We start from the raw sequence: 26522 nt of genomic DNA, 5'->3' as shown, positions 1-26522 counted from the left end.
CTGAAGATCACCTTCCATTAATTGCTTCTGCCATCCTCTTCATGGTCAAGCTAATTTCCCTGACCCTGCAAGCTGGACTCCATCCCTTCCTCCCTTCCAATGTCTTTTAAGAGTTTTATGCTCTTCAGTAGATCCAATTGATATTTAGAAAAAAAAAAAAGTTTTCTGCTCTAGAATACTCCATCTTTGCCATTTCACTCACAGTCATACAGGAGTCTGACTCATGGCCCCACTCCCTGGGTGCCTGGACCTGCTCTCTCCATGGTCCCTCAGCAAAATCCTAATCCCCAAGTTCCATGAGCCCCTTGCAGAGTTCTAGCTTGGGCTCCCTGTTGCAGCGGACACCATTAATCTCCCTCTCCGTGAAGCACCTATCTTTTTGGCCCTGGGATGACATACTGTGGTCTCTTCCTCTTGAGCTTTTCTCTCCTTCTTTGCCTCCAGTAGGTTTCTTTGCCTCTACCTGTATCTTAGGACATGGTTTCACCAATGTTCTTGCTAGGCCTAATCTGTTTCTTACTGGATCCTGGTTCCAGTTTTGCCCTAATTTTCTTAAGAGATTTTGTGAATTGCTTAAGCCCTCTAAGCTTCCATTTCTGTATCTCTAAAAGAGGGTTCCTCAGTATTGAAACTATTCACATTTTGAGTCTGATAATTCTTTGTTGTAAGAGACTGTTCTGAGCACTGTAGAATGTTTCGTAGCATTTCTGGCCTCTATCCATTGGATGCCATAGCACCTCCCAGCTGTGACAACCAAAAATATCTTGAGATGTTGCCAAATACTCCCTGGAGGGCAAAATTCCCTGGCTGAGAACCACTGCTCTAAGATGAGGAGGTTAAGTAGGTTATTTGTATTCATCTCCTAGGGCTGCCATAACAAAGGATGACAAACTGGGCAGCTTAAGCAGCAGTAATGTATTGTCTCACGGTTTTGGAGGCTAGAAGTCCAAGATCAAGGTATCAGCAGGGCTGGTTCCTTCTGAGAAAAAAAAAAAAAAATCTCTTCCAAACTCTCTGCTAGCTTCTGGAGATTTGCTGGCAATCTTTGGCATTCCTTGGCTGATCTCTGACTTTACATTCATGAAGTGTTCCCCATGCGTGTGCTCGTGTGCAAATCTCCCATTTTTATAAGGTTGCTGCATTTGTTTTCACACTGCTATAAAGAACTACCTGAGGGAGACAGTGCGATGACTCGTGCCTGTAATCCCAGCACTTTGGGAGGCCAAGGTAGGTGGATTACTTGAGGTCAGGAGTTTGAGACCAGGCTGGCCAATATGGTGAAACCCCGTGTCTACTAAAAATACAAAAATTATCTGAGTGTGGTTGTGCGTGCCTGTAATCCCAGCTACTCGGGAGGCTGAGGCAGGAGAATCGCTTGGCCCCCGGAGGTGGAGGTTGCAGTGAGCTGAGATCATGCCACTGTACTCCAGCCTGGGCAACAGAGACTCCATCTCAAAAAACAAAAACAAAAACAAAAAAAAGAGGTACCCGAGACTGGGTAATTTGTAAAGAAAAGAGGTTTAATTGACTGACAGTTCTGCATGGCTGTGGAGACCTCAGGAACTTACAATCATGGTGGAAGTCAAGGGGGAAGCAAGGCACATCTTACATAGTGGCAGGAGAGAGAGACAGAGAGCAGGAGGAAGTGTCACACAGTTTTAAACTGTCAGATCTTGTGAAACCTCACTATCACGAGAACAAGGGGGAAATCTGCTCCCATAATCCAATCACCTCCCACCAGGTCCCTCCACTGACATGTGGGGATTATAATTTGAGATGAGATTTGGGTGGGGACATAGAACCAAGCCATATCAGTTATCAGTCATATTGTCTTAGGGACCCACCTTATTCCATTATGACTTCATATTAAATCTTCATATTAAATAATTACATCTACAATGACCTTATTTCCAAATAAGGTCACATTCTGAGGATCTGGAGGTTAGGACTTGAAATGAATTTTGGGGAGATAATATTCAGCCCATAATATAATCTCTTATGTCCCTTTTGAGCTTTAACATTTTATAATCCTAATGAAAAGAGAGGGAATATTACTCTTTGTGGACCCCAGTGTAGATTCAGATTCTTCCTCCTGTGTTTCTGTAACCAAGCCTGTATGATATGATCATCCAAGTGTTTGTTTTACTTATTTTCTTTTCTCTTTGTCCTTTTCTTTCTCCATGCATGATTACTTGCACGTAGTCATTTCGGTAGAGTGTGGTCACTAATTCACTAATCATTGATTAACTTCATATCCTGATCCCTGGGGCTGTCTGCAAGATTAATGAACTTGTTTTTCTTTCAAAGAACAGTGATCCTTTGGTCATACAGACCTTCTTGGAGGCATCCAGAAGTTTGATGGCCGAGAGATGCAAATAGCTTTGATCATCAGAAATCTCACCTCCTGCATACCTACCTTACTCATAAATCCGCCAGTGATGCTCAAAGGCAAGTCAGATTTAAGGTTTGCCACTCCCATCTTCACACTGTGGGCACACCAAATAAACCTTTCTCTGCTCCTAAGTGCTGACATGTTAGTGTTTGGCTTACTGAGCATCAGGTACTAGAATCTAGCTTTTGAGGTTCTACAACATTTCTTCTTGCACCATCCACATCTCTGGATGCTTCTATTTTGGCAACCTATTCCTTTTGACTTCAGATAAATTTCATAGCAAGTGATGAGGGAATGGGAATTTTGACTGCAGCTAGTCTACACAGTCTGTGACAGGTAAAACTGACAAAAACCTCAAAGAACGTAGTGGGCCACTCTTACAAGGCCCATCTCCTGTCCTTGTGTTACTGTAGACACACTTCATGGAATTATTAATATGAATTCATTTGCATAGTTAAGGAAATTGTGTTAGTTTGGAATTACTCAATGACTCCCCTGTCACAAAAAACTTATGACCATAGCTCTGCCCACCTGTCCAAAGAGACAGTTTTCAGAATAGAAATGATGAGCCACTTGGTTGAGGCATCATCATTTGGCTCTCTTAATGCTTATTTACTTATCTTTTAAGAAAAATCTCTGCTTAGTTTGCTAGGGATAGATCCTAGGAGGTGCTGACAAAACACCTTTGGGAGTCCTGATATCCCTTAAGCCACCATGGTCTCAGCCAGTCAGAAGGTGGCTGTTGTGGAAGGAAGCACAGCATTCCTGAACCATGAAGCCTTTTTGAAATGGGTCTTCAGTGTGGTTGAGCTCCAATAGCTCTTGCTCGGATGTCAAAGGCATGAGGGGGATATCAGATCCACAGCTGTGTCTCAGAGACCTGGTTCTTTATGAACACAGGGTTCCCAAAATAGAGCAGCAGCTCACCCTTCACCCCTGCCCCAACCATCTGCCCAGTTTGCTGCCTTTATTTGCAAATAGCATTTTGAAGAGCTTTGAGCCATGATGATCTCATAGCCTTGTCTAAAATGTTGGAAGACAAAAAATATTTCTGCTGTGACATTCTGAAGTTTGCAGTTGAGCAATTAGTTGAGCAGTTTAAGTCAGAAATCTTCCCTCTCCAAATTGGTGTTTTGGCCTTGAGTTGTTTGGAAAGCACCCAAGTGCTCACTCTCCACCCTCTGTTGCCTTTTCATAAACCTAAACACTAGTGGTATTACAGGGGAGTAGACGAACAGGTTCTCTGAAGGATGGCCTAGCCATCAGGTGCAGGCACCATTCAGAAGAGAAGGCATTCACTGAATTTTCCAGCACTTACATAGAGCATCAGGGAGGAAGCAGTGCTTGTAGGATTTTGCTGGAGGAGATAACTAAACTAAGAAATGGCAAAAGGGCTCTGTTCAATCTAAGGCAGAAAGAGAGGAGGAAAGCTGAATATATGTAAGAGGTCATATAAGGGAAGATGGGCACATTGGCAGTCTCTGGAGTCCTTTGGTCCTCTCCACTCCTTGATGACTAAAACCAGGCCTCTTCCTACACTTCCGTGACCTGAATGGCACCTGTCCATTTTAGAGTTCCAGAAACTGAGTTCCACAAAAGGCTACTGGCCCAGAGTTCTACAGCTAGTTAGCAACACACCTCAGCCCAGAGCCCTGTCTCTCTGGCCCAGTGTTCTTAATCACTCTTTAAGAAGCAAAGAGAGAAAAGCCAAGAGAAAAGAAGGAACTACATGGAGGCTTGGGGTGCAGAGGGCCCTGAACAGTGATTTATGTTGCAACCACCACTCTTGTCTGAGATGAATTTTATTGAGAACCTGCCACCCATATTCCTAGCCTTTTGCTAGGTACCATGCAGCACTTTCAATATTTTTTATAATTGATAAATAATAGATGTATATATTTTCAGGGCACACGTGATAATTTAATACATTCGTATGATTTGTAAAAATCAAATCAGTGTAATTGGGGTATTTAGCACCTTAAACATTTGTCTTTTCTTTATGCTAGAGCCATTTGAGTTATTCTCTTCCATCTATTTTGAGATATATAATAGATTATTGCAAACTATAGTCACTCTACTAATCTATCAAGCATGAGGTCTTATTTCTTTCATCAAACTTTTAATTTGTTTTTTCTATGTTTATTTGGACCCATTAATCAACCTCTTTGCATCTGCCCCTCACCCCTCTGACCATTTCTGGCATCTGGTAACCACCAATCTACTGTCTGGCTTCAGCTCCCACATATGAGTGAGAATATGAGATATTTGTTTTTGTGTGCTTGACTTGTTTTACTTAACATAATCACCTCCAGTTCCATCCATGTTTCCATAAATGATAGGATTTCATTCTTTTTGATGACTAAATAATATTCTGTTGTGCATATGTATCACATTTTCTTTATCCATTCATCCACTGATGAACACTTAGGTTGATTCCATATTTTAGCTATTGTAAATAACGTTGCAATAAACATGGAAGTGTGGATATCTCTTTGATATATTGATTTTCTTTCTCTTGGGTATATACCCAGTAGTGAAATTGCTAAATTATATGGTAGTTCTATTTTTAGTTTTTTGAGGAACCTCCATACAGTTTTCCTTTGTGGCTGCTCTGATTTGCATTTCCACCAACAGTGTATGAGGGTTCCCCTTCCTCCATATCCTAGCCAGCATCCATTATTCCCTGTCTTTTTGATAAAAGCCATTTTAACTGGGGTGAGATGGATGATATCTCATTATGGTTTTGATTTGCATTTCTCTGATAATGTGTGATACTAAGCATTTTTTCATATATCTGTTGGCCATTTGTATATATTATTTTGAGAAATGTCTACTCAGTTCTTTTTCTCATTTTTTAATTGGATTGTTTCAGGTTTTTTTTTTTTTTTGCTGTTGAGATGTTTGAGTTCTTTATATGTTCTAGTTACTAATCCCTTGTCAGATGGATAATTTGTAAATATTTTCTCTCATTCTGTGGGTTGTCTCTTTGTTGATTATTTCCTTTGTTGTGCAGAAATTTTTTAGCTGGATGTAATCACACTTGTCTATTTTTGCTTTGGTTACCTATGCTTTTGAGGTCTTACACAAAAACTTTTTGCCCAGAATGATGTCCTAGAATATTTCCTCAGTGTTCCCTTCTAGTAGTTTTATAGTTTCAGGTCTTACATTTAAGTCTTTAATCTATTTGATTTTATTTTTGCTTGTGGTGAGAGTTAGGGGTCTAGTTTTGTTCTTCTGCATATAGTTATAGAGTTTTCCCAGCACCATTTATTGAAGAGGGAGTCCTTTCCCTGTTGTATGTTCTCAGTGCCTTTATTGAAAATCAGTTGGCTATAAATGAATGAATTTTTATCTGGTTCCCTATTCTGTTCCATTGGTCTATGTGTCCGTTTTTCTTTTTTTGTTTTTGGCTTTTTTTTTTTTTTTTGGCAGTACCATACTGATTTGGTTAATATAGCTTTGTTATATATTTTAAAGTCAGATAATTTGATGTCTCCAGCTTTGTTCTTTTTGTTCAGGATTTTTTTTTTTTTTTTTTTTTTTTTGGCTATTTGTGGTCTTTTATGGTTCCATGTACATTTTAGGATTTTTTTTCTATTTCTGTGAAGAATATATTTGTATTTTGATAGGGATTACATTGAATCTGTAAATTGTTTTAGGTAGTAATGTCATTTTAATGGCATTAATTCTTTCAATCCATGAGCATGGAATATATCTTTCTTTTTTGTGTGTGTCCTCTTCAATTTCTTTCAACCGTGTTTTGTAATTTTGCTTGTACAGAGCTTTCTCTTCTTTGGTCAAATTGATTCGTAAGTTTTTTTTGTAGCTATTGTAGATGAAATTGCTTTCTTGATTTCTTTTTCAAATTGTTTGCTGTTGGTACATGTAAATGCTGCTGACTTTTGTATGTTTATTTTATATCCTGCAACTTTACTGAATCCATTTATCAGTTCTAACAATTTTTTGGTGGAGTCTTTAGGCATTTCTAAGTATAAGATCGTGTTGTCTGTGAAAAAGGCTAATTTGACTTCTTTCTTTCCAATTTGGGTGCCCTTTCTTTTTTTCTCTTGCCTAATTGCTCTGGCCAAGACTTCCAGTATTATGTTGAATAAAAGTGGTGAAAGTGGGCATCCTTGTCTTTTTCCAGATCTTGAAGGAAAGGCTTTCAATTTTTTCCCATTCGGTATGATGTTAGCTGTGGGTTTGTCATATATGGACTTTATTATTTTGAGATATGTTCCTCCTCTATCCAGTTTTTTGAGGGTTTTAACATTTTAATTTTATGGAATGCTTTTTCAGCATCTATTGAATTGATCATATGAATTTTGTTTTTGGTTCTGTTAATGTGATGTATCATGTATTAATTTGTATATGTTGAATCATCTTTGCATCCCTGAGATGAATACCACCTGATCATGGTGAATAATCTTTTTAATGTGTTGTTGAATTTGGTTTGCTACTATTTTGTTGAGGGTTTTTACACCTTTGTTCATTGGTAATATTGGCCTGTAGTTTTCTTTATTCATCATGTCCTTGCCTGGCTTTGGTAGGAGGGAAATGCTGGCCTTGTAGGATGAGTTTGGAAGTATTCCCTTCTCTTCAATTTTTCTGAGTAGTTTTAGTAAAATTGGTGTTAGTTCTTTAAATGTTTGGTAGAATTCAGCAGTGAAGTCATCAGGTCCTGGGTTTTTCTTTGTTGGGAAACTTCAATCTGGTTACTCATTATTGGCATGTTGAGGTTTTCCATTTCTTCATGGTTCAATCTGGGTCAGTTTTATGTATCCAGGAATGTATCAATTCATTCTAGATTTTCAAATTTGTTGGTGTATAGTTGTTTGGAATAGTCTCTAATGATTCTTTGTCTTTCTGTGGTGTCGGTTGTAAGGTCTCCCTTTCCTGAAGATGGTTTTGATTTCCAAAGTGTGTAAACTATCACTGGAAAGGTTAAAAGATTGAACCAGTTAGTTAGGGAACAACATAAGAAATAGTCAAAGGTACTTATTATGCTTCTATTCCCTGCAAGAGCACTTTCTTGCTCCTGGAGAATAGCAGTGAACCAGACAGATTGCCAGCCTTCAAAGATCTTACATTCCACAGAGGTGACACTCCGGAACACAAAATGGTAATACATCAATAAGATAATTTCATGTGCAATGAGGTCCTATGAAAAAGACAAATTAGAGTAATGTGGTAGAAACCTTACGCAGATAACTGAGAATGTGAGAGTGGAGAGGAACTCTGTGGAGGTGACATTTAAGTTGAGGTCTAAACAGTGAGGAGGGAGCCACGTGAGGTCCTGAGGAAAGGGCATTCCAAGCAGGAGGAACAGCTGCTGCCAAGGCTCCAGGGTGTGAACAGGCATGTCTGAGAGTGCGGGTACCTAAAGATAGAGAATAAATGGGACAGTGCAGGGAAATGAGGCCCAAGGAGCATGAGGGGTCAAAATATATAGGACCTTGGAGGACTCTGGATTTATATTTTGATTGCAGTGGGAAGATATTGAAGGTTTTTTTTGAGACAGAATCTCACCCCATTGCCCAGGCTGGACTTGAGCCTCTAGGGCTCAAGGGATCCTCTCACTTCAGCCTCCCAAGTAGCTAGAACTGCAGGTGTGCACCACCAATCCTGGATAATTTTTGTATTTTTTGTAGAGCTGGGCAACACAATGTTGTCCAGGCTGGTCTCAAACTCCTGGTTTCAAGTGGTCTGCCTGCCTTGGTCTCCCAAAGTGTTGAGATACAGGTATGAGCCACCACGCATGGCCTGGTATTGAAGGTTTTAAGGAGGGGAAAGGAAGGGTTTGGATTTAAGATCCAGAAAGATTTTCTGGTTACTGTGTGAAGGATAGACTGCTGTAAATAGGGCAAGAGGGGAAACTGTGAGTGTAGCTGACAGACTGTTGCAGTCACCCAGGTAAGAGATGGTGGTAGCTGGAATAAATTTTAGCAGTAGAGGTGGCAAGAGGCAGTTACCCTGGTAATGTAGTTTGGAGATAGAGCTAACAGGACCAATTGGTGAATTAACTTGCAGTTTCCCTTCTGTCATTTATAGAGATGGGGAGAACTTTGGGGAGAAGATTAGGGAGCAGTCATGGAACAATTCTGTTTGGGCCACTTGATGTTTGAGATGCCTTTTATCTTATTATTATTATTATTATTAATTTATTTATTTTTTGAGATAGAGTCTCGCTCTGTTGCTGAGGCTGGAGTGCAGTGGTGGGATCTCAGCTCACTGCAACCTCTGCCTCCCGGGTTTAAGTGATTCTTGTGCCTCAGCCTCCTGAGTAGCTGGGATTACAGACATAAGCCACTGCGCCTGGCTAATTTTTATATTTTTAGTAGAGAAGGGGTTTCACCACGTTGGCCAGGTTGGTCTTAAACTCCTGACCTCAGATGATCTGCCCACTCCGGCTTCCCAAAGTGCTGGGATTACAGGTGTGAGCCACACACCCAGCTTGATATGCCTTTTAGAAATCAATATCTCTCAGAGTTCAAGAATTCAACCAGAGAAGTTGAACCACTAGAACATATATATATGTATGTGTGTGTATATATATGTATGTGCATATATATATAGTATGTGCGCATATATATATGTTTATAAAACCCTTAGATAGATATATCCTGCAGAAGCTGGGGCCCTTTGTCCTGGATCTAAACACACACACCAGATTCAAGAGTCAGAAAAGCTGAAGAAAGATCCCAGGGAAGATAGTGCAGTTGCAGGCCCAACTGCTGCTTCACACCAATGAAGTGAGTCAGCAGATCAGCCATAATATCTGTGAGCTATAAAGTGGATGCTGCTTTTGTGACCTTCCAAAATCTCCCAGGAATCACCTTTGTAGCCTATCCTAACTAAAAATACACAGATGGTCCCTGACGTCTGATGGTTTGACTTACTAGTTTTATTTTACTCTATTAAAAAAAGTTGCCAGCCCATTCAGAACACAGAATTCCTTATGATTTTTGACTTTATGATGGTGTGAAAGCAATACATATTGAGTAGAAAATACTTAGGGTACCCATATAACTATTCTGTTTTTCACTTTCAGTATGGTATTCAATAAATTACATGAGAAATTCAACACATTATTATAAAAGAGGCTTTGTGTTAGATGATTTTGCCAGCTATAAGCTAACGTAGGTTGGGCACAATGGCTCATGTCTATAATCCCAGCACTTCGGGAGTCTAAGGCTGCAGGATTGCTTGAAGCCAGGAGTTTGAGACCAGCCTGAGCAAAAAAGTCACACCTCGTTTCTACAACAAAGAAAGAAAGAAAGAAACAAACAAACAAATAAGCCAGGTGTGGTAGCTGGTGCCTATAGTTCTAGATATTCAGGAGGCTAGGATAAGAGGATTGCTTGAGCCCAGGAGTTCAAGGCTGCAGTGAGCTTTGATCATGCCACTGCATCCCAGCAAGGGCGAAAGAGCAAGACCTTGTCTTTAAAAAACATATAAATAAGTAAGTAGGCTAATGTAAGTGTTCTGAGCACATGTAAGTTAGGCTCGGCTAAGCTATGATGTAGGTATATGCAGCTATATGTTAGGTATATTAGACGCATTTTTGATTTATGATACTTGCAATGGGTTTATCAGGATATAACCCCATTTTAAGCCAAGAAGCATGCGTATAAGAAAGGGAGTGCTGAAAAATGTAGTTTAGTCTAGCCAAGCTGACAAATTACAAATCCGCCACAACATCCATGTGGAGCTGTTGAGTGAATTGTTGGAAATATGAGTTCAGAATTCAGAGAAGAGGTTCAGGCTGTGGGTAGCATTTGGCAGTTATCACAAAGCCATGGTTCATAAAATCATGGAACCATATAAGATCATCTAGGGAGAGAGGTGGACAGAGAATGAAAAGTACAAAAGACAGCACCCTGGAGTACTTCAACATTTAGAGATTTGTTAGAGAACAAGAAATCAGTAAAGAATTTAAAAAGTCCAGTGACGTGTGAGAAAAACTAGGCAAGTATGTGTCACAGAGGTCTAGAAACAAAAGGAGGAAGAAGCGGTTACCTCAAATACTTCTGAAAACTCAAGGTGGATGAAGACCGTGCCAGGACTCTGCAAAAGTAATATCCAAGTGCCACTTAGGATGTCATCCAAGTATAAATACAGTACTGATCAAAGGGGTCATGGGTGACCAGGAGTGGAAAGAATCATTCCGAATTGATTCCTGAGTTATTGGTGGGAAACCTCAAAAACCAGTTGATGTTTGAGAAGGGCCATGAAGGTCTGATAGAATTGAAGTATCCATGATGAATGTGATCTGCAGGAGCTTGTTCATCTTTAAACATTTTCAAGAGCAATTTAAAAGTCACAAACCCTGAACCATCTACCCACAACCCGCAGAGAGACCTCCCAGTCTCCTATGCATAGCTAAGAATAGCCCACTTGGCTGCAGTTGGCCTGAAATTCTTGCTTTTTGGGTTAAAACAGTTGGCCACTATTTTCAGTCTGACACTCCCTTTTACAAATGAGAAGAGATGCCACTGCTCATTGGAAGCATTCTCACTTATTTGCTGTTGGCAGAGGAATGTGTCAGAACCTGGACAGTAAGTCAAAGAGTTTGCTGAGAGGAATCACTTTGGTTCTCTGCCTGTGGAAGAATCTTGATTTCAGTGGCTCAAGAGAGACAAAAGCAGGATTAAAAGATTGTTAAAAACTTTTAGTTTATTTGGTTTCCAAGTCATCCAGAAATCTTCCAGGGAGCTTTTCAGAGAAAAGGAATCCTCAGTTATAAATAGGAAACACCTCTAATCTTGAGGGAAACCATTTCTGTGTAACTGAAGACTGTATGAGACAGAAGGAAGCAGACCCACCCTCCCTTATTCTAAATAAGTCACTTGGATGTACTTTGGCAAATGAATTTAGCACACTTAACTTCTGTTTGAAAATGCTGGTTTTTGAAGGATTTACAGAATGGCTGTGTTACGACTGGGGGTCAAATGGGTTGTTCTGTTATACATCAGATGTGTACTTTCTTATCCTTCTAGAATTTTGTGGGGAGAGGGTTCCTTGTGATCACTGCTACTCAAAGCACGGTTACATGGGGACTTCCATGGACCCTTGGCACCTTGTCTCTGTGGGCCCCACCCAGCATAAAAAAATCAAAAAATTCTGTTTTACAACTGCATTGGTATAAAGACAAATATATTAGGATTTTATGGTAGAACATTTTCTTTGACCTAAAAATGTATTTATTTTTCTTCTGAAAAGAAAATAAAACATTTTTTTGTTGACCCCTGTGTTAGTTTCCTATTGTTGCTGTACCAAATTACCACAAATTTAGCAGCTTCAAACAATACAAATCCATGATCTTATAGTTCTGGAGATTGGAAGTCTCACTGGGCTGAAATCAACGTTTTGGCAGGTCTGGAGGCACGAAGTGGGAATGCTTCTGCCTTTCTGAGCTTCTAGAAGATGCTCATATTGCTTTGTTTGTGGACTCTTCAGAGCCAGCAGATTCACATCTTCAAATCTCTCTCTGACTCTCTGAATTCTGCTTCTGTCATCACATTTGTTTCTCTGACTCCTTGCCTCTCTCTTAAAAGGACCCTTGTGTTTATTTTAGGCCCATCCACATAATCCAGGATAACCTCCCCAATCTCAAGATCCTTAATTTAATCACATCTGCAAAATCTCTTTTGCTATGTAATGTCCATGGTTTCTGGGAACTGGAATGTAGATATCTTTGGTGGGAGTTGGGGCATTATTTGGCTACCACAACCCCTAAGTGTATCCTGGGGCTTGGGCACTGTGCCTACTGTGACTAATAGATAAGCCGTGCCTGCCTTAACATGCCAGTCCAGGAGGTGCTTGCACCAGAACGTAAAATGCACTGCTTCCTTCATTGAGAAAGTCTTACTGTGAAAAAACTTAGCGTCTCAGTGTATTCACCTTCTGGTGCCACCCTCTCAGCCCCTAGCTGACTAGTAATGAGTGATTAGTGGACTGACCACTGTAACAAGTTCTGTCTTAAATAGCTAAAGAACTCTTTCTGCGAATTTAATTCCTTGCTTCCTTTCCTGTGAGCATACTTTGTCTTCTCCAAAGTAGATTGTTCTGGTCATGACTCATGATGTTGAGGGGCAGGACTGAACTCTGGTCACTGCTGGACACCCAGTGGGGATTCCGCAGAGTTGACTTCTTGTTGAATGACAGGGTGGGTGGAGGGATGGGGTGGATTAATTCAAATTAATGAAATTCAAATATCAAGTGGCCCTGGGCCCATCAAGGAAGTTGACTGTTTATAAGCTGGTCCCCAATGGAATTTGAAGAGAGTAAATGAGTAAGAAGCTCTGGGAGCCATGTGTTATGGAGAGGGCCAACTTTTAGTTGCCTGAGTTAGAGGCTGTCAGTGTGGTGGTGTCGGTGCAAGAGTATTTGCAGCTCCATCAGCCTCTGGGTTCTTTCTCCACGTGCATGGAAAAGGGCTCCCCAGTCTCGCGAGGCAAGCGGTAGTAGACTGGAACGTGGTGGGGAGCTGGGACAGGAGAGGCGGCGGCGGCGGAGGTGGCGGCGGCCTAACGAACACGTAATTTTCTTCTCACTTCATGCGTCCCTCTCCATCTGACATGGCAGGTGTGCTGAGGAGGAATGGTGTGTGAATCGATTTGGAGAGGATCAGTGACACGGCAGCGAGCCGGGGCCGCGCCCCGAGCCATTGATCGCCTCCAAATCAATTTGCACACCGCTCCCTCGTAGGTCACCTGCCATTTCAGACAGGGAAGAGAACAGTGAAGTGAGAAGGAAATTATGCCGGGAAGTCTGGGGACCTTCTTTCAAGAACGTGGGGTCAGCCTTCAGCTGCCCTCCCATCAGCAGCCTTTGGAGGGGACAGTGCTCCCCAGCCCACGACCCACTCTGCCTTGCTCACCCCCGCCCTGGAGGGAAGGGAAGCCGGAGACTGGAGCAAAATGGGGCTGCTCTGAAAATCTGTCAGCCTTGAGCTCACCTCTGGGGTTTGGGCTGCCACAGTCATATCCTAAGAGCTATTTTAGAAAACCCAAATTGCCAACAGTAATAATCTCTCCGCCGCGGGACTGGTTTTCATTTGTGCCTCTCAATGCACTTCACAATTAATTCTCACCAACCTCTGTCTCCCGCGAGCCAGGAGCCCAGGGGGAGCCCAAGACAAGGCTGAGAAGCTTCATGGATCCCCATCGAGAGTGCAAAGGGCTTCCCCACTGGGAAGACACACATATGCACACAAATACACACACACAGCACACACGCACATGGAGGCCAAAGTCTTCCTCAAGGAGCCAATGGCGCCAATCTTCTCTTTTGAGGGGAGAGAAGGGAAGGTGGTATAGGGGGTCGTTAAGGAACTAGAGGATGTCTCTGGCTCCTGACATGGCCAATAAGCCTCAGCTGAGGCAAGAGGCATCTACTCGCTTACCAAAGCCTAAGGCCTGACTGGCAAGCAGCTGGTGAGGACACTGTCCATCCAAACACAGATTGTCCTGTGGACATCCTGTCTTCTCTGGAGTTACAGAGGGAGTTGGGTTCATTGCCACCCTCATTGGGTCACAGAAATTCCAATAAGATAAAATGGAAGATGCTACCCTGCCTGAAAGTGCCCAGCACGGTTCAGGACGCCGATGGGTACTCAATAAATGGACACTACAAGTTGACTTAGTCCCCCTTCCCAAGTGGGCAGTTTAGATTCTAAGTACATTCCAGTTGGCTGAGCAGATTTTCCCAAGAAGTAGGCTCCTTACTGTTCCTGATTTCTTTTGTCTACCCCATCAGAAGCAGGATCCTGAACAATCAAGGCAGGTCCAAGAGAGAACTCATGGCAGGAGCAAAGGACATGGAAGGATGCATCTGCCCTGATTCTACAGAAAACAGGAAAACCGGCTAACCCACTTCATGCCTCGTGCAAGTCTGAGATACATCTCTACTGCCTTCCCCGCTGCTAGGGAAATGCTACTAATGTTCTTGCTGCCCGGCCAGGCCCCTCCTGTTCGTGCCTCAGAGGTTCATCAGAGATCTAGGATAGGGACTGGGGTTAGGTCTTGCATTTTTGGAAGTTATTGTTTATACATTAGTCCTCAAGGGTCCACTTTTGTGTCTGGGAAATGGCAAAAAAAAAAAAAAAAAAAAAAAAAGGATTGTGACTCAATAAGCTCTCTCTCCTCTGCTCTCCTGATCCCTAAATCAGATGCTCTGCTCCAAGCAGGCAGGTGAAACAGGGTTCTTGAATGCTCACTGCACAGACCCAGCCACATACATGTATGCATGTTCACACACACATGTGCATGCTGTCACACACACATGCACACACATGTGAATACACACATTCCCTTCTTAGGCCAAAGCCATGTTTTCCCAGCCAAGTTAAATTTTCTCCTCTTGGGGGAGGCTTTCCCAGCCCTTTGCTCTCCCTGCTGTTAGGACTCTAGCTTTTTCCATTTGGCATGCAGATTACATCTACTTTATCATCAGGAGAGACTCTCTAAGCACCTAAGGCAGCCCTGCTACCTATACTCCTTCCAGCCCAACCTCAGGAGTGCTGAGCTTTCTGCCTCAACATTTTCTGTGACTCTGCAGAGCACTTCCAGGGTAAATAAATAACAAGTTTAGGGTTCAGTTTAATACAGTGCCAGGTACTCTACCAGGCTCTGATGGAGGCGTTGGGAGGAGATCACAAAAAGGATGATAGTGCTGTCCCTGCCTGGAAGAGCTCCACTGGTTCAGTGCATTTACCTTGGCTCCTTGGCCAGATTTAAATGCTCTAGGGGGCCATCCACAACAAGGCCCAACTCTGCAGATACGCCACAGAATCAAGGCTCTGGTGATTGGAAGTAGCTTAAATGTAATCAATTCTAACTTGGTACATGGCTCTAGGTTAAATTTGTTGGAATAATTTGGACTTAGGCTAGAGGATGGGGTGGAGTGTTTAGGAGAGAAGATTGGGTTGGAAGGAGACAGAGCATCATTTCTGAGAGCTTCAACTCTACCCATGGCTTCTAAAATAAGCCAAAGGGTAAATGCTACTTTTCTGCTATCTTTCCGGGGTGAGCATTTTCTGAGACAAACATAGTAAGAGGAATTTATTCTATGGTAAGAAGAGTTTGGCCATCGGAGTCAGGACAACGAAGACATTTTCTGTCCTCACCGAGACTGCAAAACTGGGTCATTCAAGCTAAAAACAAAATTACAAAACAAAACAAAAAACCCTCTTCCTGACCAAGCATCCTTTGAAACATGGTTTAATTTCGTTTCTGTGACTTGTGGGTTGTTCATGTACTCAGGGTCCCCAGAAGGCAGGGACTTGGCATTTACTTACCTTTGGCTCCAGCAACATTTGCATATGGTACATACCGCAGACTTTTTTTTTTTTTGAAATGGAGTCTCACTCTGTTGCCCAGGCTAGAGTGCAGTGGTGCAATCTCAGCTCACTGCAACCTCCACCTCCCGGGTTCAAGAGATTCTAGTGTCTTAGCCTCCCGAGTAGCTGGGATTAAAGGCGTTTGCCACCATGCCAGGCTAATTTTTGTATTTTTAGTAGAGACGGGGTTTCGCCATGTTGGCCAGGCTGATCTCCTCCTCCTGCCTCGGCCTCCCAAAGTGTTGGGATTACAGGCTGAGCCAGGCGTCTGGCCGACACATTTTATTTAATATATCTTTAAGTTGTTAAATGCTTTGGTTTTGAGTAGGTAGTATGTGCACATGGTACAAAAGTCAAGCAAGTCATGAGCTACCCTCCTAGGTCACCAGGGCAGGTACGGTAACCACTTTATTTTGTGACATTCCAGATATATTCCACGCAACTACATCACTAAATATTCTTGATCATGGTATTTTTATTCATTGTACATAGACAAGTCTGTCCATCTTCTACTTTTTCTGCTGGCGCCGGCTCAGTTGCCTTTATTAAAAGTGGTTCTGTGTTCACATAGCACTTAGTATACAAAAGAGAACGCACCGCAACAGTACAAGCAGTCGCGGCCACGATGACACCAACGTTCCCGCGGAGCTTGGAACCACGCTTGGCGGTTCGCACCTCCGCGCCTCCGGGGGCGCAGTGTCCAGCTCAGGCCGCACGATGGCGCCCGCTTCCTGCAGACCCGGCCCACAGTGGCGGCACAGACAAAGGCGGACGCTGGGCCTCCCCCGCGGGGCGGTGGAGGCGGCCGGCGCCCCGGGTGGCCGAGGCCGCCCCTGTGCGCCGAACCGGGCAGCTGCCGTCCGACTCTTTGTCCTGCGCTGCTCGCCCTTGTGCTAAAGGACAAGGAGAGAGGACGCGGGGCGCGGGCGGCTCCGACCAGGCATTCACCCGACTCCGCTCTCCGCTCTCACACCCCAAAGCCCAAGCCCGGCAGGCGCGAGCTGGGGTGGCTACAAGCGCCTGCGTGGGGACGACCCCAAAGGCCTGCCCAGGAAGCTTTCCTCCCCTTCCACACCTCTGTAAAGAATTAGCCCGGAATTCCGCACTGTGGAGGTTTTGCAGCACTGCCCTGATTCTCTATTTGAAAGGCTATAGGGCCTGGGTGTCCCGGGTGCAGAGGAGACACCCATTTAGGTTGACTGCAAACTCGTGAGCTGTTTGGGCCTGGCTGTTCCAAGCGCAGCTCTGCAGGGGTCCAGGAAAACTTCCTTCCTCTCATGTCCTGGCACCCTCTAGTCCCGCAGTCCAGTAGAGTTTACTGGGATGATGCAAATGTTCTGTCTCCACTGGCCAATATGGTGGCCACTAGCCACACGTGGCCGTGGATCGCTTGATGTGTGGCTGAAGAACTGAATTTTAAAGTGTATTTAATTTTAATAAACTTGAATTTAGGTAGTCACATGTGGCTAGTGGGTTTTGTAGTGGGCCCTGCAGTTTTAAGGGCTCAAGTTGATCTGAGCACTTGAATATATAGTTATGTTGTTGACAGTAAAATTTTATAAAGATTCCCATAAGGCATGGAGCATGTGCCTGTTCCACCCGAAAAGATTCTGGAACTAGGTGTGGGAGGTGGGCTGGGAAAGAAAAAGTGGTGCCAGCTGAGTTTATTTTGTCTGTTTGGGGAGATGGTTAGGGGGTGCCCTGCGTGTGGAGTAACGTAGCATGAGAAAGAAGGTAAAGATGAAATAGGTCCTTAAAATGCGAATGGGGGACTGCTTAATCTTTGATCTATCGTTACGGAAAGTTCGGGGCTAATCACTGTCATCTATTAAGTGGCTAAGTATATACATCCCACACCTTGGGTTCTTGGGACAAGATCATTCCACCAGAAACAATTTTGACGGAACCTGGGATCTTCTGTGGTCTTACGTGCTCAGGAGGAGGCGTGGTGGAGGGCCGGTGTCTGCACAAGCTTGACCATCCAGCCTGAGGTTATGTTACTGCTGTTTTCTCTGGGCATGTGATAAATATGAAACAATGGCAGTATCGTTGTGTGTTAGGGTGGTGTTTATCTGTGGGATGCAAAACAGTCCTGGGTAGGGAAACTGGGGATTGGAAGTGTTTTTCTCATGAGTTGGAATGTCTTGGTGGCAAGCCAACTTCTCACTCATCATCAGAGCAAAAGTTGAACCTAAAATTCACAAGTTACCTGCAGCAGCAATCATCAGGGTTCTGGTACCTCAAGAATGCCTTGTCACCTATCTCCTCCAAGAATGTAAAACCAATCAGTGACTTCCATTTATTTTTATTGAAAATAAACACGTATACCTTCTTGTAGGTTCCTTGGTCTAATGTACTGAATCTTTCCAATAAGCAATTCAATTATGTGACTGTTTTCTAAAATCTGAGGTGGATGCTACCTTTTAGCATCCACCTTTTAATCTTGCAGGTAACATTTGTGTGTGTGTATGTGTGTGTGTGTGTGTATAGAGGTACATGGTGGGCAAGGGGCAAAGATAGACCAAGAAATATTATATTCTCCTTGGAGATTCAGTATACCCTTTTACCTATTCTAAAGCATCCAGAAATAGACCTGTGAGTGCTGACATCTTATTGCCCTACAGCTGAGATGTCCTGGCAAGGCTCCTTGCCCTTAGTAGGCATTCAATAAATTTTTGGTGAGTTTTATGTAAGAAGGGAAAATGGGCCAGGATTCCATATCCAAACTATCGTTGCGGGCTGTCCATCCATCTCTTTTTGTTTTTGTGTTTTCCCCTGGAGATGTTCCCGACCACAAATAAAGAACAAGGGGGAAAATAGTTAAGCACACCTAGAGCTGCGTCCAAACAAAAGAGGAAAGAGACTAAACAAACCCAAGGTTTTCTATTTCTCCCTGAGCCAAGTAATCCCTTTGATTACATCTAATACCTGCCAAAACCCAGATGGTGTGCCCACCCATCTCCCGTGTGATAATGCCACATTGTGAAATCTACCCATTAATATTAATTGTCAGCTAGAGAATCTGTCTGAACTACTAAAGCTTGAGATTGCCTTGAGAAAGCAGGCCCTGCTTTAGCAGGGATTTTAAGATAATTCTCATTCTTCCATTCTGTATCTCACATATCTAGAATGTTAAATAATAGCCTGAGAATGCTTTTCTAATTTCGGCACATGCCTGCCTCTTGCAATCCAGTTCTTAAACCAGTGTTCATTTGGGGTCTACACCTGCTGACCAAAATATTACCTTAAACTGCTGTGGGCTTGCCAGTGACATGTAAGCACACACTGTTCACCATATAGAGAGAATTTTAACTCCCTGGGAGCTGTTTGAATTGAATGTGCCCTAGCATGCGATGCTCAACTGTTTCCTTTTTATTTTTCTCCCTCTCAGTAATTGACTTGGTAATCCTTGAAAAGTATTACAAAATCTCAGTTTTTTCAATTATTTTATGGGTCTTCCTGAGGTAGGAATGCAAAGGCAGAAGAGAAGGCCTGGGAAGAGAACTTGAGGTGCAGGCAAAGCTGTCGCATGGCAGAACACAGGGACCTTCAGGGGCGCGCTCCTGGCTGATAACCCGGTCTGTGATGTTTGATTTGGACTGTGATCATGAACATGCCCAGGTCAGCTCCAAAATCCGATCTGTCCTTCCAGATCTCCACAGTGAAATGTTTCAATGTTGCAGTTTCTGCTGCATTCACAGAACTTTTTTTTTTTTTAAAGCCACAAAATTTTAGAATCCATTTATGCCTGAAATAGGTATGAAAATTTAGTAGGTGTGAGATTGAGTTTTTCCTCCGGAGTCTCCCCCCTTTATTCTCATGGGTTATGCTGCAATCACCTTTTGACAGTCATTCTTATAGCCAACACCTTAAACTTTATGAGTAAATGCAAAATCCAGCCCACACAGTGTCTTTGTTTTTGCCAGGAGCATACAGGGCTTGTGAAATGAATTAATTCAATATTCTATGTTCCTCATTCAAGGAGGTGGCTCTTCATCATATCTTGAGCTTGATGTCCGGCTGTGGCCAGAGCTGCAGCCTTGCTGGGTAACTGACTGACTCTGGCAGAGGGACACCAAGCAAATAAAAACTGGCAACGTTCTGTTCTTTTGGGTACATCAATGAATGTTTACTTCAAAGACCTGACAGTTCTTTTATTAGCAAATATTAATTTCAACTGAAAAAAACCAGAAGACCTTCATGGTGCAGCACGTTTAAATACACATTGAGATAATTTTTAAAACACCTATTGGTATGTAAAGCAACCTTCCTCATGAAAAGAAGTCACTGAACAAGTGGCAGAAGCCAGTTGGTAGAGCTAAATATTTTGATTATTTAATTTATTGCCATTATTTTACAAAACATAAAAAAAAAAGCAATTGAATTGCAATTTTGTTCCCATTCCTGCCCAACTTTGCAATGCTATTTTATGACTGCTGTCTTTGGAAAGAGATAAGGGATGAGGCAGCAAATGGCTTTTTATAGAGAAAGAGGTGGGTCCCCTTACCTACTTAGTCTTCTGTTTCTACAGGGATGGTAAAGGTGAGTTAAGGCCCTCCGTGGGAGGAGACAGACCTCAGTGGGTGTTCTCAGAAGGAGCTGTTAAATGCTGGTGCGTCTCCACCTCTGTCCCGCCTGTGGATATTTTGCAAATTGTTTCTCTCAGCCTCCTTCGCAGACAGCGTCAGAAGGGAGGCTTGTATCCTGGGAGAGGGGGCTGGCTCCCTCTATCCTTTCCTCCCCTCTCACTCGAAAGTTGCTTTTTGATGCCAAAGATGGGGACAAGTTGTTATAAAGGCACCCAGAAGGCAGAAATTAGCGCTTTTAAACTGAAGGTGAATCACAAGTCCTATTTCTGCCTCCAGGGCTTCTGTTCAACCATTAAAAAGACCAAAATTAACTTTGAACACATCTATTCTTCGCATAAATAAGAGTGGGAGGCACACCAAATCATTTTGTAAAACAGAAATCCTCTTGGAGAGTTTATGTTTCATGTGTGCATATTTTTAAATGCCCAAAATTCAGGTTATTATGGTGTTTGAGAGAATTTGCTTGCAGGATCAGACTTTAACATTCCAAGCTTAGCTCTGAGCAAATTTCTACGACTGGTTTAGAGACCTTTGAAAAATACACTTAATTATAACAAGGCAGCATTGTGCAAACATGCTAGGGTGATGTTTACCCTACCCCATTCTTATCAGTTAGAAGAAAAACAACAAAAAATATTAAAGAGCAAACAAGCCGAAATCAATGTGAAAAGAAAGTATGCTTAAATGAAAAAATATATGTGTGTAAATAATGTAAAGATTATAAAGTATCACCACACATAAGGTAATATGTGTGGTGATTTTTTTTTTTTTTTTTTTTTTTTAGAGACAGAGTCTCACTCTGTCACCCAGACTGGAGTGCAGTGGTGCAGTCTCGGCTTACTGCAGCCTCCGCCTCCCGGGTTCAAGTGATTCTCATGCCTCAGCCTCCTGAGTAGCTGGGACCACAGGCGTGTGCCACCACACCCAGGTAATTTTTGTACTTTTAGTAGAGACAGGGTTTTGCCCTATTGGTCAGGCTGGTCTTGAACTCCTGACCTCATGTGACCCACCTCCCTCGGCCTCCCAAAGTGTTGGGATTACAGGCGTGAGCCACTGCGCCTGGCCTGGTAACATTCTTATTATCATAATTACCTATAAGCCTTACAAGATAGCACAGGGCATGACTGGAACAGTTTCCTAATGTGTTGAAGCTGTCTGATGTTTCCTGTATTTATGTATTTAAGTTGCAGGACAATGAGCCATTTTAAACTTCTGTGTAAACCAGTTTCTATCTTCCTTTTATTCTGTGCTGCTTCAAAGAAATCTCCAAAAACTTGCAACATTTCAAATGTTCCTCATGAGAACTCTGGATGGTAAAGTCAAAATAGAATCATAAGTAGTTTCAACTAAGCATTAGTTTTCAGGGAACAGAATATCATGGATGGAGAAGGTCAATTTGAAAAACAGTGTGGGGTTTTATAGGAAGTGGCCTTATTTCTGAGTCTATAGGTGTCATCTAAGCTCCACCCCCCATGCCAGTTTATGCGATTTCTTCTGTAGAGGTTACCTATCTTGGGGCCAGGCTAACCCCTGCCCACATCCAACCACTGCCCTAAAGCCAGAGCCCAAGAAGCAAAATTCAAATGTCCTGGAGGCCTTAGGTCTTTAAAATATTAGCTTACGGTTCCCACTCAGGTGGGAATAGAACCCAGGGCCTTTAAGCTGATACCCTAGGGGTTCCAGAGGCTCCTTTACCTCCAGCACGGATCTGCTATGTTCTTATAAACACAAATGAAAATAGATAAATCTCTTTTGGTGTCTAATCTGTAGTATCTGAAACCAAGCTTCCTTTTGCATAAATAAATTGAGGGGGTAAAAACTTTGAAAATTACCTACTTCCTTTCAAATTAGAAAAACAGACATGAAACAGACTGCTTTATTTCATTGCCTAGGACCTTGAAATTTTTAATTGGCTAAGAGAAAGTTATTTTAAAATAATGGGTAGGGCAAAATAAATACATAATTTGATAGTTTGTTAGCAACTCCTTTACTTATTGTAAGCAGAACACTTTCTCATTTTCCCTTTGATTGTAAACAGAAACCTAGTTTATTAAGCAGAAACATAGATTATTAATAAATAAACCACTTGATGCCTGTAAAGCACTTTGAGGGTGAAAAGCCCCTACTAAATGGCAAATATTATTATTTTTATTGCAAGCTAACGGGAGGAAACTAAGCTAATGAATGCTTACAGAGCTTGGAAGTAGTCATCACACTCAAATTGCCACATACTGCAAACTATTAAACTTGTTTCTTAGATAGAGATGCTTTTACATTTTAAGTTGATACTTTTTAATTTTTGCCAAGGATGAAAAGCAATGCTTATGGGCCTGTAATTTAAATAAGAATAACTCAAGGGTATAATCACTTTTTAGTTGAACTAGAAGTTGTCTAAAAGAGAAACTATTTTTGAAAGTACAGCTAGCAAAAGAAGATAAAAATAAAAGACCAAAACTAATTTTCTGAGTTAAATCTCAGAAATATAGCTATTTATGAATATCTCTTCCCTTGAGTAATATCATATGCATGTACCAATTTACATTAAAATAATACCCTAAACAGATAAAGTGAAGCCTGATGTTTCAAGGTTCAGGCTGAAAGGTATTTTTTTTCGTGCCATGACTCTTTGGCATTTGGCCTTGACACTGTGGTGTAAGACACTGATATGTAAGACAAATGAAAGCTTTTACTGTTTGATAGTTGAAATAGGGAAGAATATAAAAATAATACCAAGTCATAATTAAGACTGGAAGTAAGAATTTAAGTCTGATATTCCTAACATTTTTCTAAAGTAAGACTATAGGTATTCAATTTTGATACCATAGGTATTCAATTTTGATATCTTCCCATGTACTATATATTTCTATGTATTACCTAAAATTTGCTGATATGCATGTGAACATGTGTTTATATAACTGGATCCACACATTTTGCTCATTCTTATTAAGAGATTTTATTTAAACAACAACAATTTTAACAGACACTTGTAAACATACAGTAGAAATTCCTTTGTTTAAATCTAACACAAATATATATTTTAACTAAATCCTGTAGGAGAAATTTTTGAGTTACTTGAGATTTTCCTTACTAACATGTCAAAGCAGTCTTCATTCTCAAGAGAACTAGGTTCTGATCTGGGATCACAGCTAAGATGTGCTAAGAAGAAGGCATTTAAAGACAATTGTTTTGTCTCTCCACCCTCCCACCCCTCTAAACACACACACACACATTCCAGGCGTTTAAAACTGACACCAATTATGTTCCATGCCCAGGACTGAAAAACAAAATCTCCTCCTGTATGACAAGATTCAGCCTGCAGTGATTTTAGCAGCCAAGATACAAGATTTTTAAATTAGGGCCTTCAGTATATTAGCAGAGCCATATTAAAACAATGCTGGCAGCCCTTATGATGATACAGGGTAATTTTCTAATTAGCAGAAGGCTATTTGAAATGCAGCATGGTGTCCCATTTTTCATACTGTTATTTTCTACTGGATAGAACTAGAAAAGTAAGACAAAAGCCATGAAACTTCATGGTTAAATTTCTGTAAGTTGGTCTCTCCAGCCCGGTAAAAACAGAATCTAATTTTAAAGGATTTTTAATTTACAAAACTTAGCTTTGTTGCACCAGGGATGTGTTAAAAACCAGCTCACCATCCAACCAGTTAACAGATAGCAATTGCTACTCTTTAATCATTTGATTTTAGGTAACATTTAAAAATTTATAATGGCGTGTATTATTCATCCTTGTTTTCTCAATATCTCTATTTGGGTTCATTTTTTAAAAGAAGATTCAGCAAAAGGTTGTGTGTATAGTGGATGCTGAATGAATATGACTGTATAGTGGGAAGGCTTAGATATCTTCAAATGTTTCTTTCTAGAGGTAGAGAAGAGGGATTTTCTTCATAAATTTGAGTCCTACCTTTTGGCAAATTGGGTCAAGGGAAAGGGTAAGGGTTAGAGGTAAAAACTTTTGGGGCCCCCACAGGGAAGAATGAATTAGGTTCTTAGACAGTCCAAATATAGAAGCATTCAAAGAGTAGACTTTCTATGAGAAGATTCAGCCATCCTGTGTATGTAAATAGAAATCACTGTCAGAAACATCATCGTCAATTATGGAGGAGAAGATGGTGAATATTTCATTCCTGGTGAGATCCAAATCACTTCATTTGCATATGGGCCACTTCCTCTGCAGATTGGCAAATAGAAAAATAAGTTGAATGGCAGAGAACAACTTGCTTCAAGCCACTCTCTAAATTGCCTCCAGCTTTCAATTTTTTCAAAGAGCGTGTCACCCACCACCCCTACTCCAAAACCTCTCATGACTTTCCATTGCCTACAGATTCAGGTCAAGACTGTGAATAATGACATTCCAGGTTCTCCCCAGACTTGCCCCAACCTCCCTTTGCAGACATCTTCCTGTCACGCCACTGTGCTTCAGCTACACCAGGCAACTTGCAGCCCCCAAACTCACCAAGCCTGCCCGAGCCGCTTGCTCTCGGGTCAGCCAGGACTTCCACTCTGAGTGCTCTTTTCACATCTTCCCATGTAGTAAAGGCCTACTCATTCCTCCCCAGCAGCTGAAAATTCTCCCGCTTTGGGACACCTCCCTGACCTCTTGTCTATTGCCTGTTCCCCAGTCAGACTTGTATGTGAGTCCCTCCCCTGGACTCTGATCCATTCCACAACATGGACCTTTTCTTGTTGTTAACTTGTCTTCGGTTCCCTCAACATCTGACACAGGTTTCTGATACTCAGAAGCACCTGGTATTGAGCTGACTCTAAATAAGGGACCTGCCTATTTCACATTATACACAGTATTCAATATTCTATACGTTTAGGGAGATTGTTTATGAATGAAAAATCAAAACAAAAGTAGTAGTGCCATGTTCAAGGAAATATACTTTGAATAGAAAGAGAGCAGCTGATGTTCAAGGTCATCTGGAAGCATTTTTTGACCAGTTAGTTCTTCATTTTCTTCTACCCAACTCCAACATGATGAAGCAACTTCCTCATCATTCCGGGGGCCTAGGAATTTACACCCTCATTTTTACCTGAACTGAAACTGAACAGTGACGGTGATAGGCATGACAACATGACATCATTTGGCTCACTCTTCCCTCCCCCTGGCAAAGGGTGATTATTGTAGACACAACTTAAGAAGTTCTGGCTTTTTGATCATGGTGCCAATGTCTCTTTATAAGAAAAATGAGGCATCCCCTCCTCCCTGGGCAGTCAGAGTTTTCTTCTCTTAAAGAAGAAAACAAAAACAAAAACAAAAACGAAAGAAAAATACATCATATTATTCTGTGAGTAGTAGAATTGGATTTCTTTATTTTTAGGATGCTTGAAAATCAACTTGCATTATCTGTCATGTGGAAGCCTGGGATATGGTTTTAAAAACAGGACACTTACCTCTCCATCAGATCTTCTATTACACCCCCTGTACTAATGGCTCCTGGCTCATTATCTTCATCGCTTGAATGCTTACAACTTGGTACATCCTAGATGATCTGTATTCTGCTGTTTCTTCTACTGGGGGAATAGTAAGTTCCACTGGGTCCTGGATGCCAGACCATCAGCAACTGCTTTCAATAGCCCTGGATGGCAGATCCACCTACCTACTTTCTTTCCCACAAAAAGATAAGATAATTGTTTATCATAATTCTTTGTATCTATATATCTATTTGATAGTTGTGCTTTTCCCTCCAAGTCTGGATTCATGAAGGCTTTTTTTCTCCCCCCCCCACCCACCGCCCCGCTCCCAGAGGATACTTTGAATGTTCTTACAGGTCTCTGGCATAGTTGACACCGAGGACCAAATTGGGGTTAATGCACAATGCAGTCTACTTTATCATATCAACCCAGGGACTTAAAGTCCTGATAAACAAAGCTAAGCAGATTTGCACAATATGTGGGAAAAGCACTAGAACCTGAATCTTTTGATAGAACATATGTAAGTAATTACGAAAAAAATAATTGCACGTTTGAGAAGGTGGACTCACTAGGCAGTTGTTGAACTATAAAAATGCATTAAGTGTAGTCAGTTTCTTTTTTAAATTATTCAGGAATGTTGTTTATGTTATCATGAAAAAAAAGAGGTGAGAAAATATATTCGGCAATTTTTGGTTTTCCCCCATTTGAGCAGATGGCGATTCGTAGTTCAAAATTTGTAACTCAAATTATTTCACATTTTTAT

The 26522-nt window shown here is 41.8% G+C and overlaps 1 long non-coding RNA gene across 1 annotated transcript in view; it reads right to left on the bottom strand.

Moving 5' to 3' along the window:
• Window positions 1–23992: 23992 nt before the first annotated feature.
• The window catches only part of LOC139357860 (uncharacterized), a 4356-nt gene continuing 1826 nt past the window's right edge, over window positions 23993–26522 (bottom strand). The window contains exons 1-2 of the long non-coding RNA XR_011611766.1: window positions 25739–26522; window positions 23993–24512 (exon numbers count right to left, since the gene is read on the bottom strand). The exon at window positions 25739–26522 is cut by the window's right edge and continues 1826 nt beyond it. This is a non-coding gene — a long non-coding RNA (uncharacterized lncRNA). The remainder of the gene's footprint in view (window positions 24513–25738) is intronic.

This window comes from Macaca nemestrina, chromosome 13, assembly GCF_043159975.1.
Source record: "Macaca nemestrina isolate mMacNem1 chromosome 13, mMacNem.hap1, whole genome shotgun sequence".
Lineage (NCBI taxonomy): Eukaryota > Metazoa > Chordata > Mammalia > Primates > Cercopithecidae > Macaca > Macaca nemestrina.
Note: the sequence above shows the minus strand (reverse complement) of the source record. Positions and strands in the feature narration are given on the sequence as shown.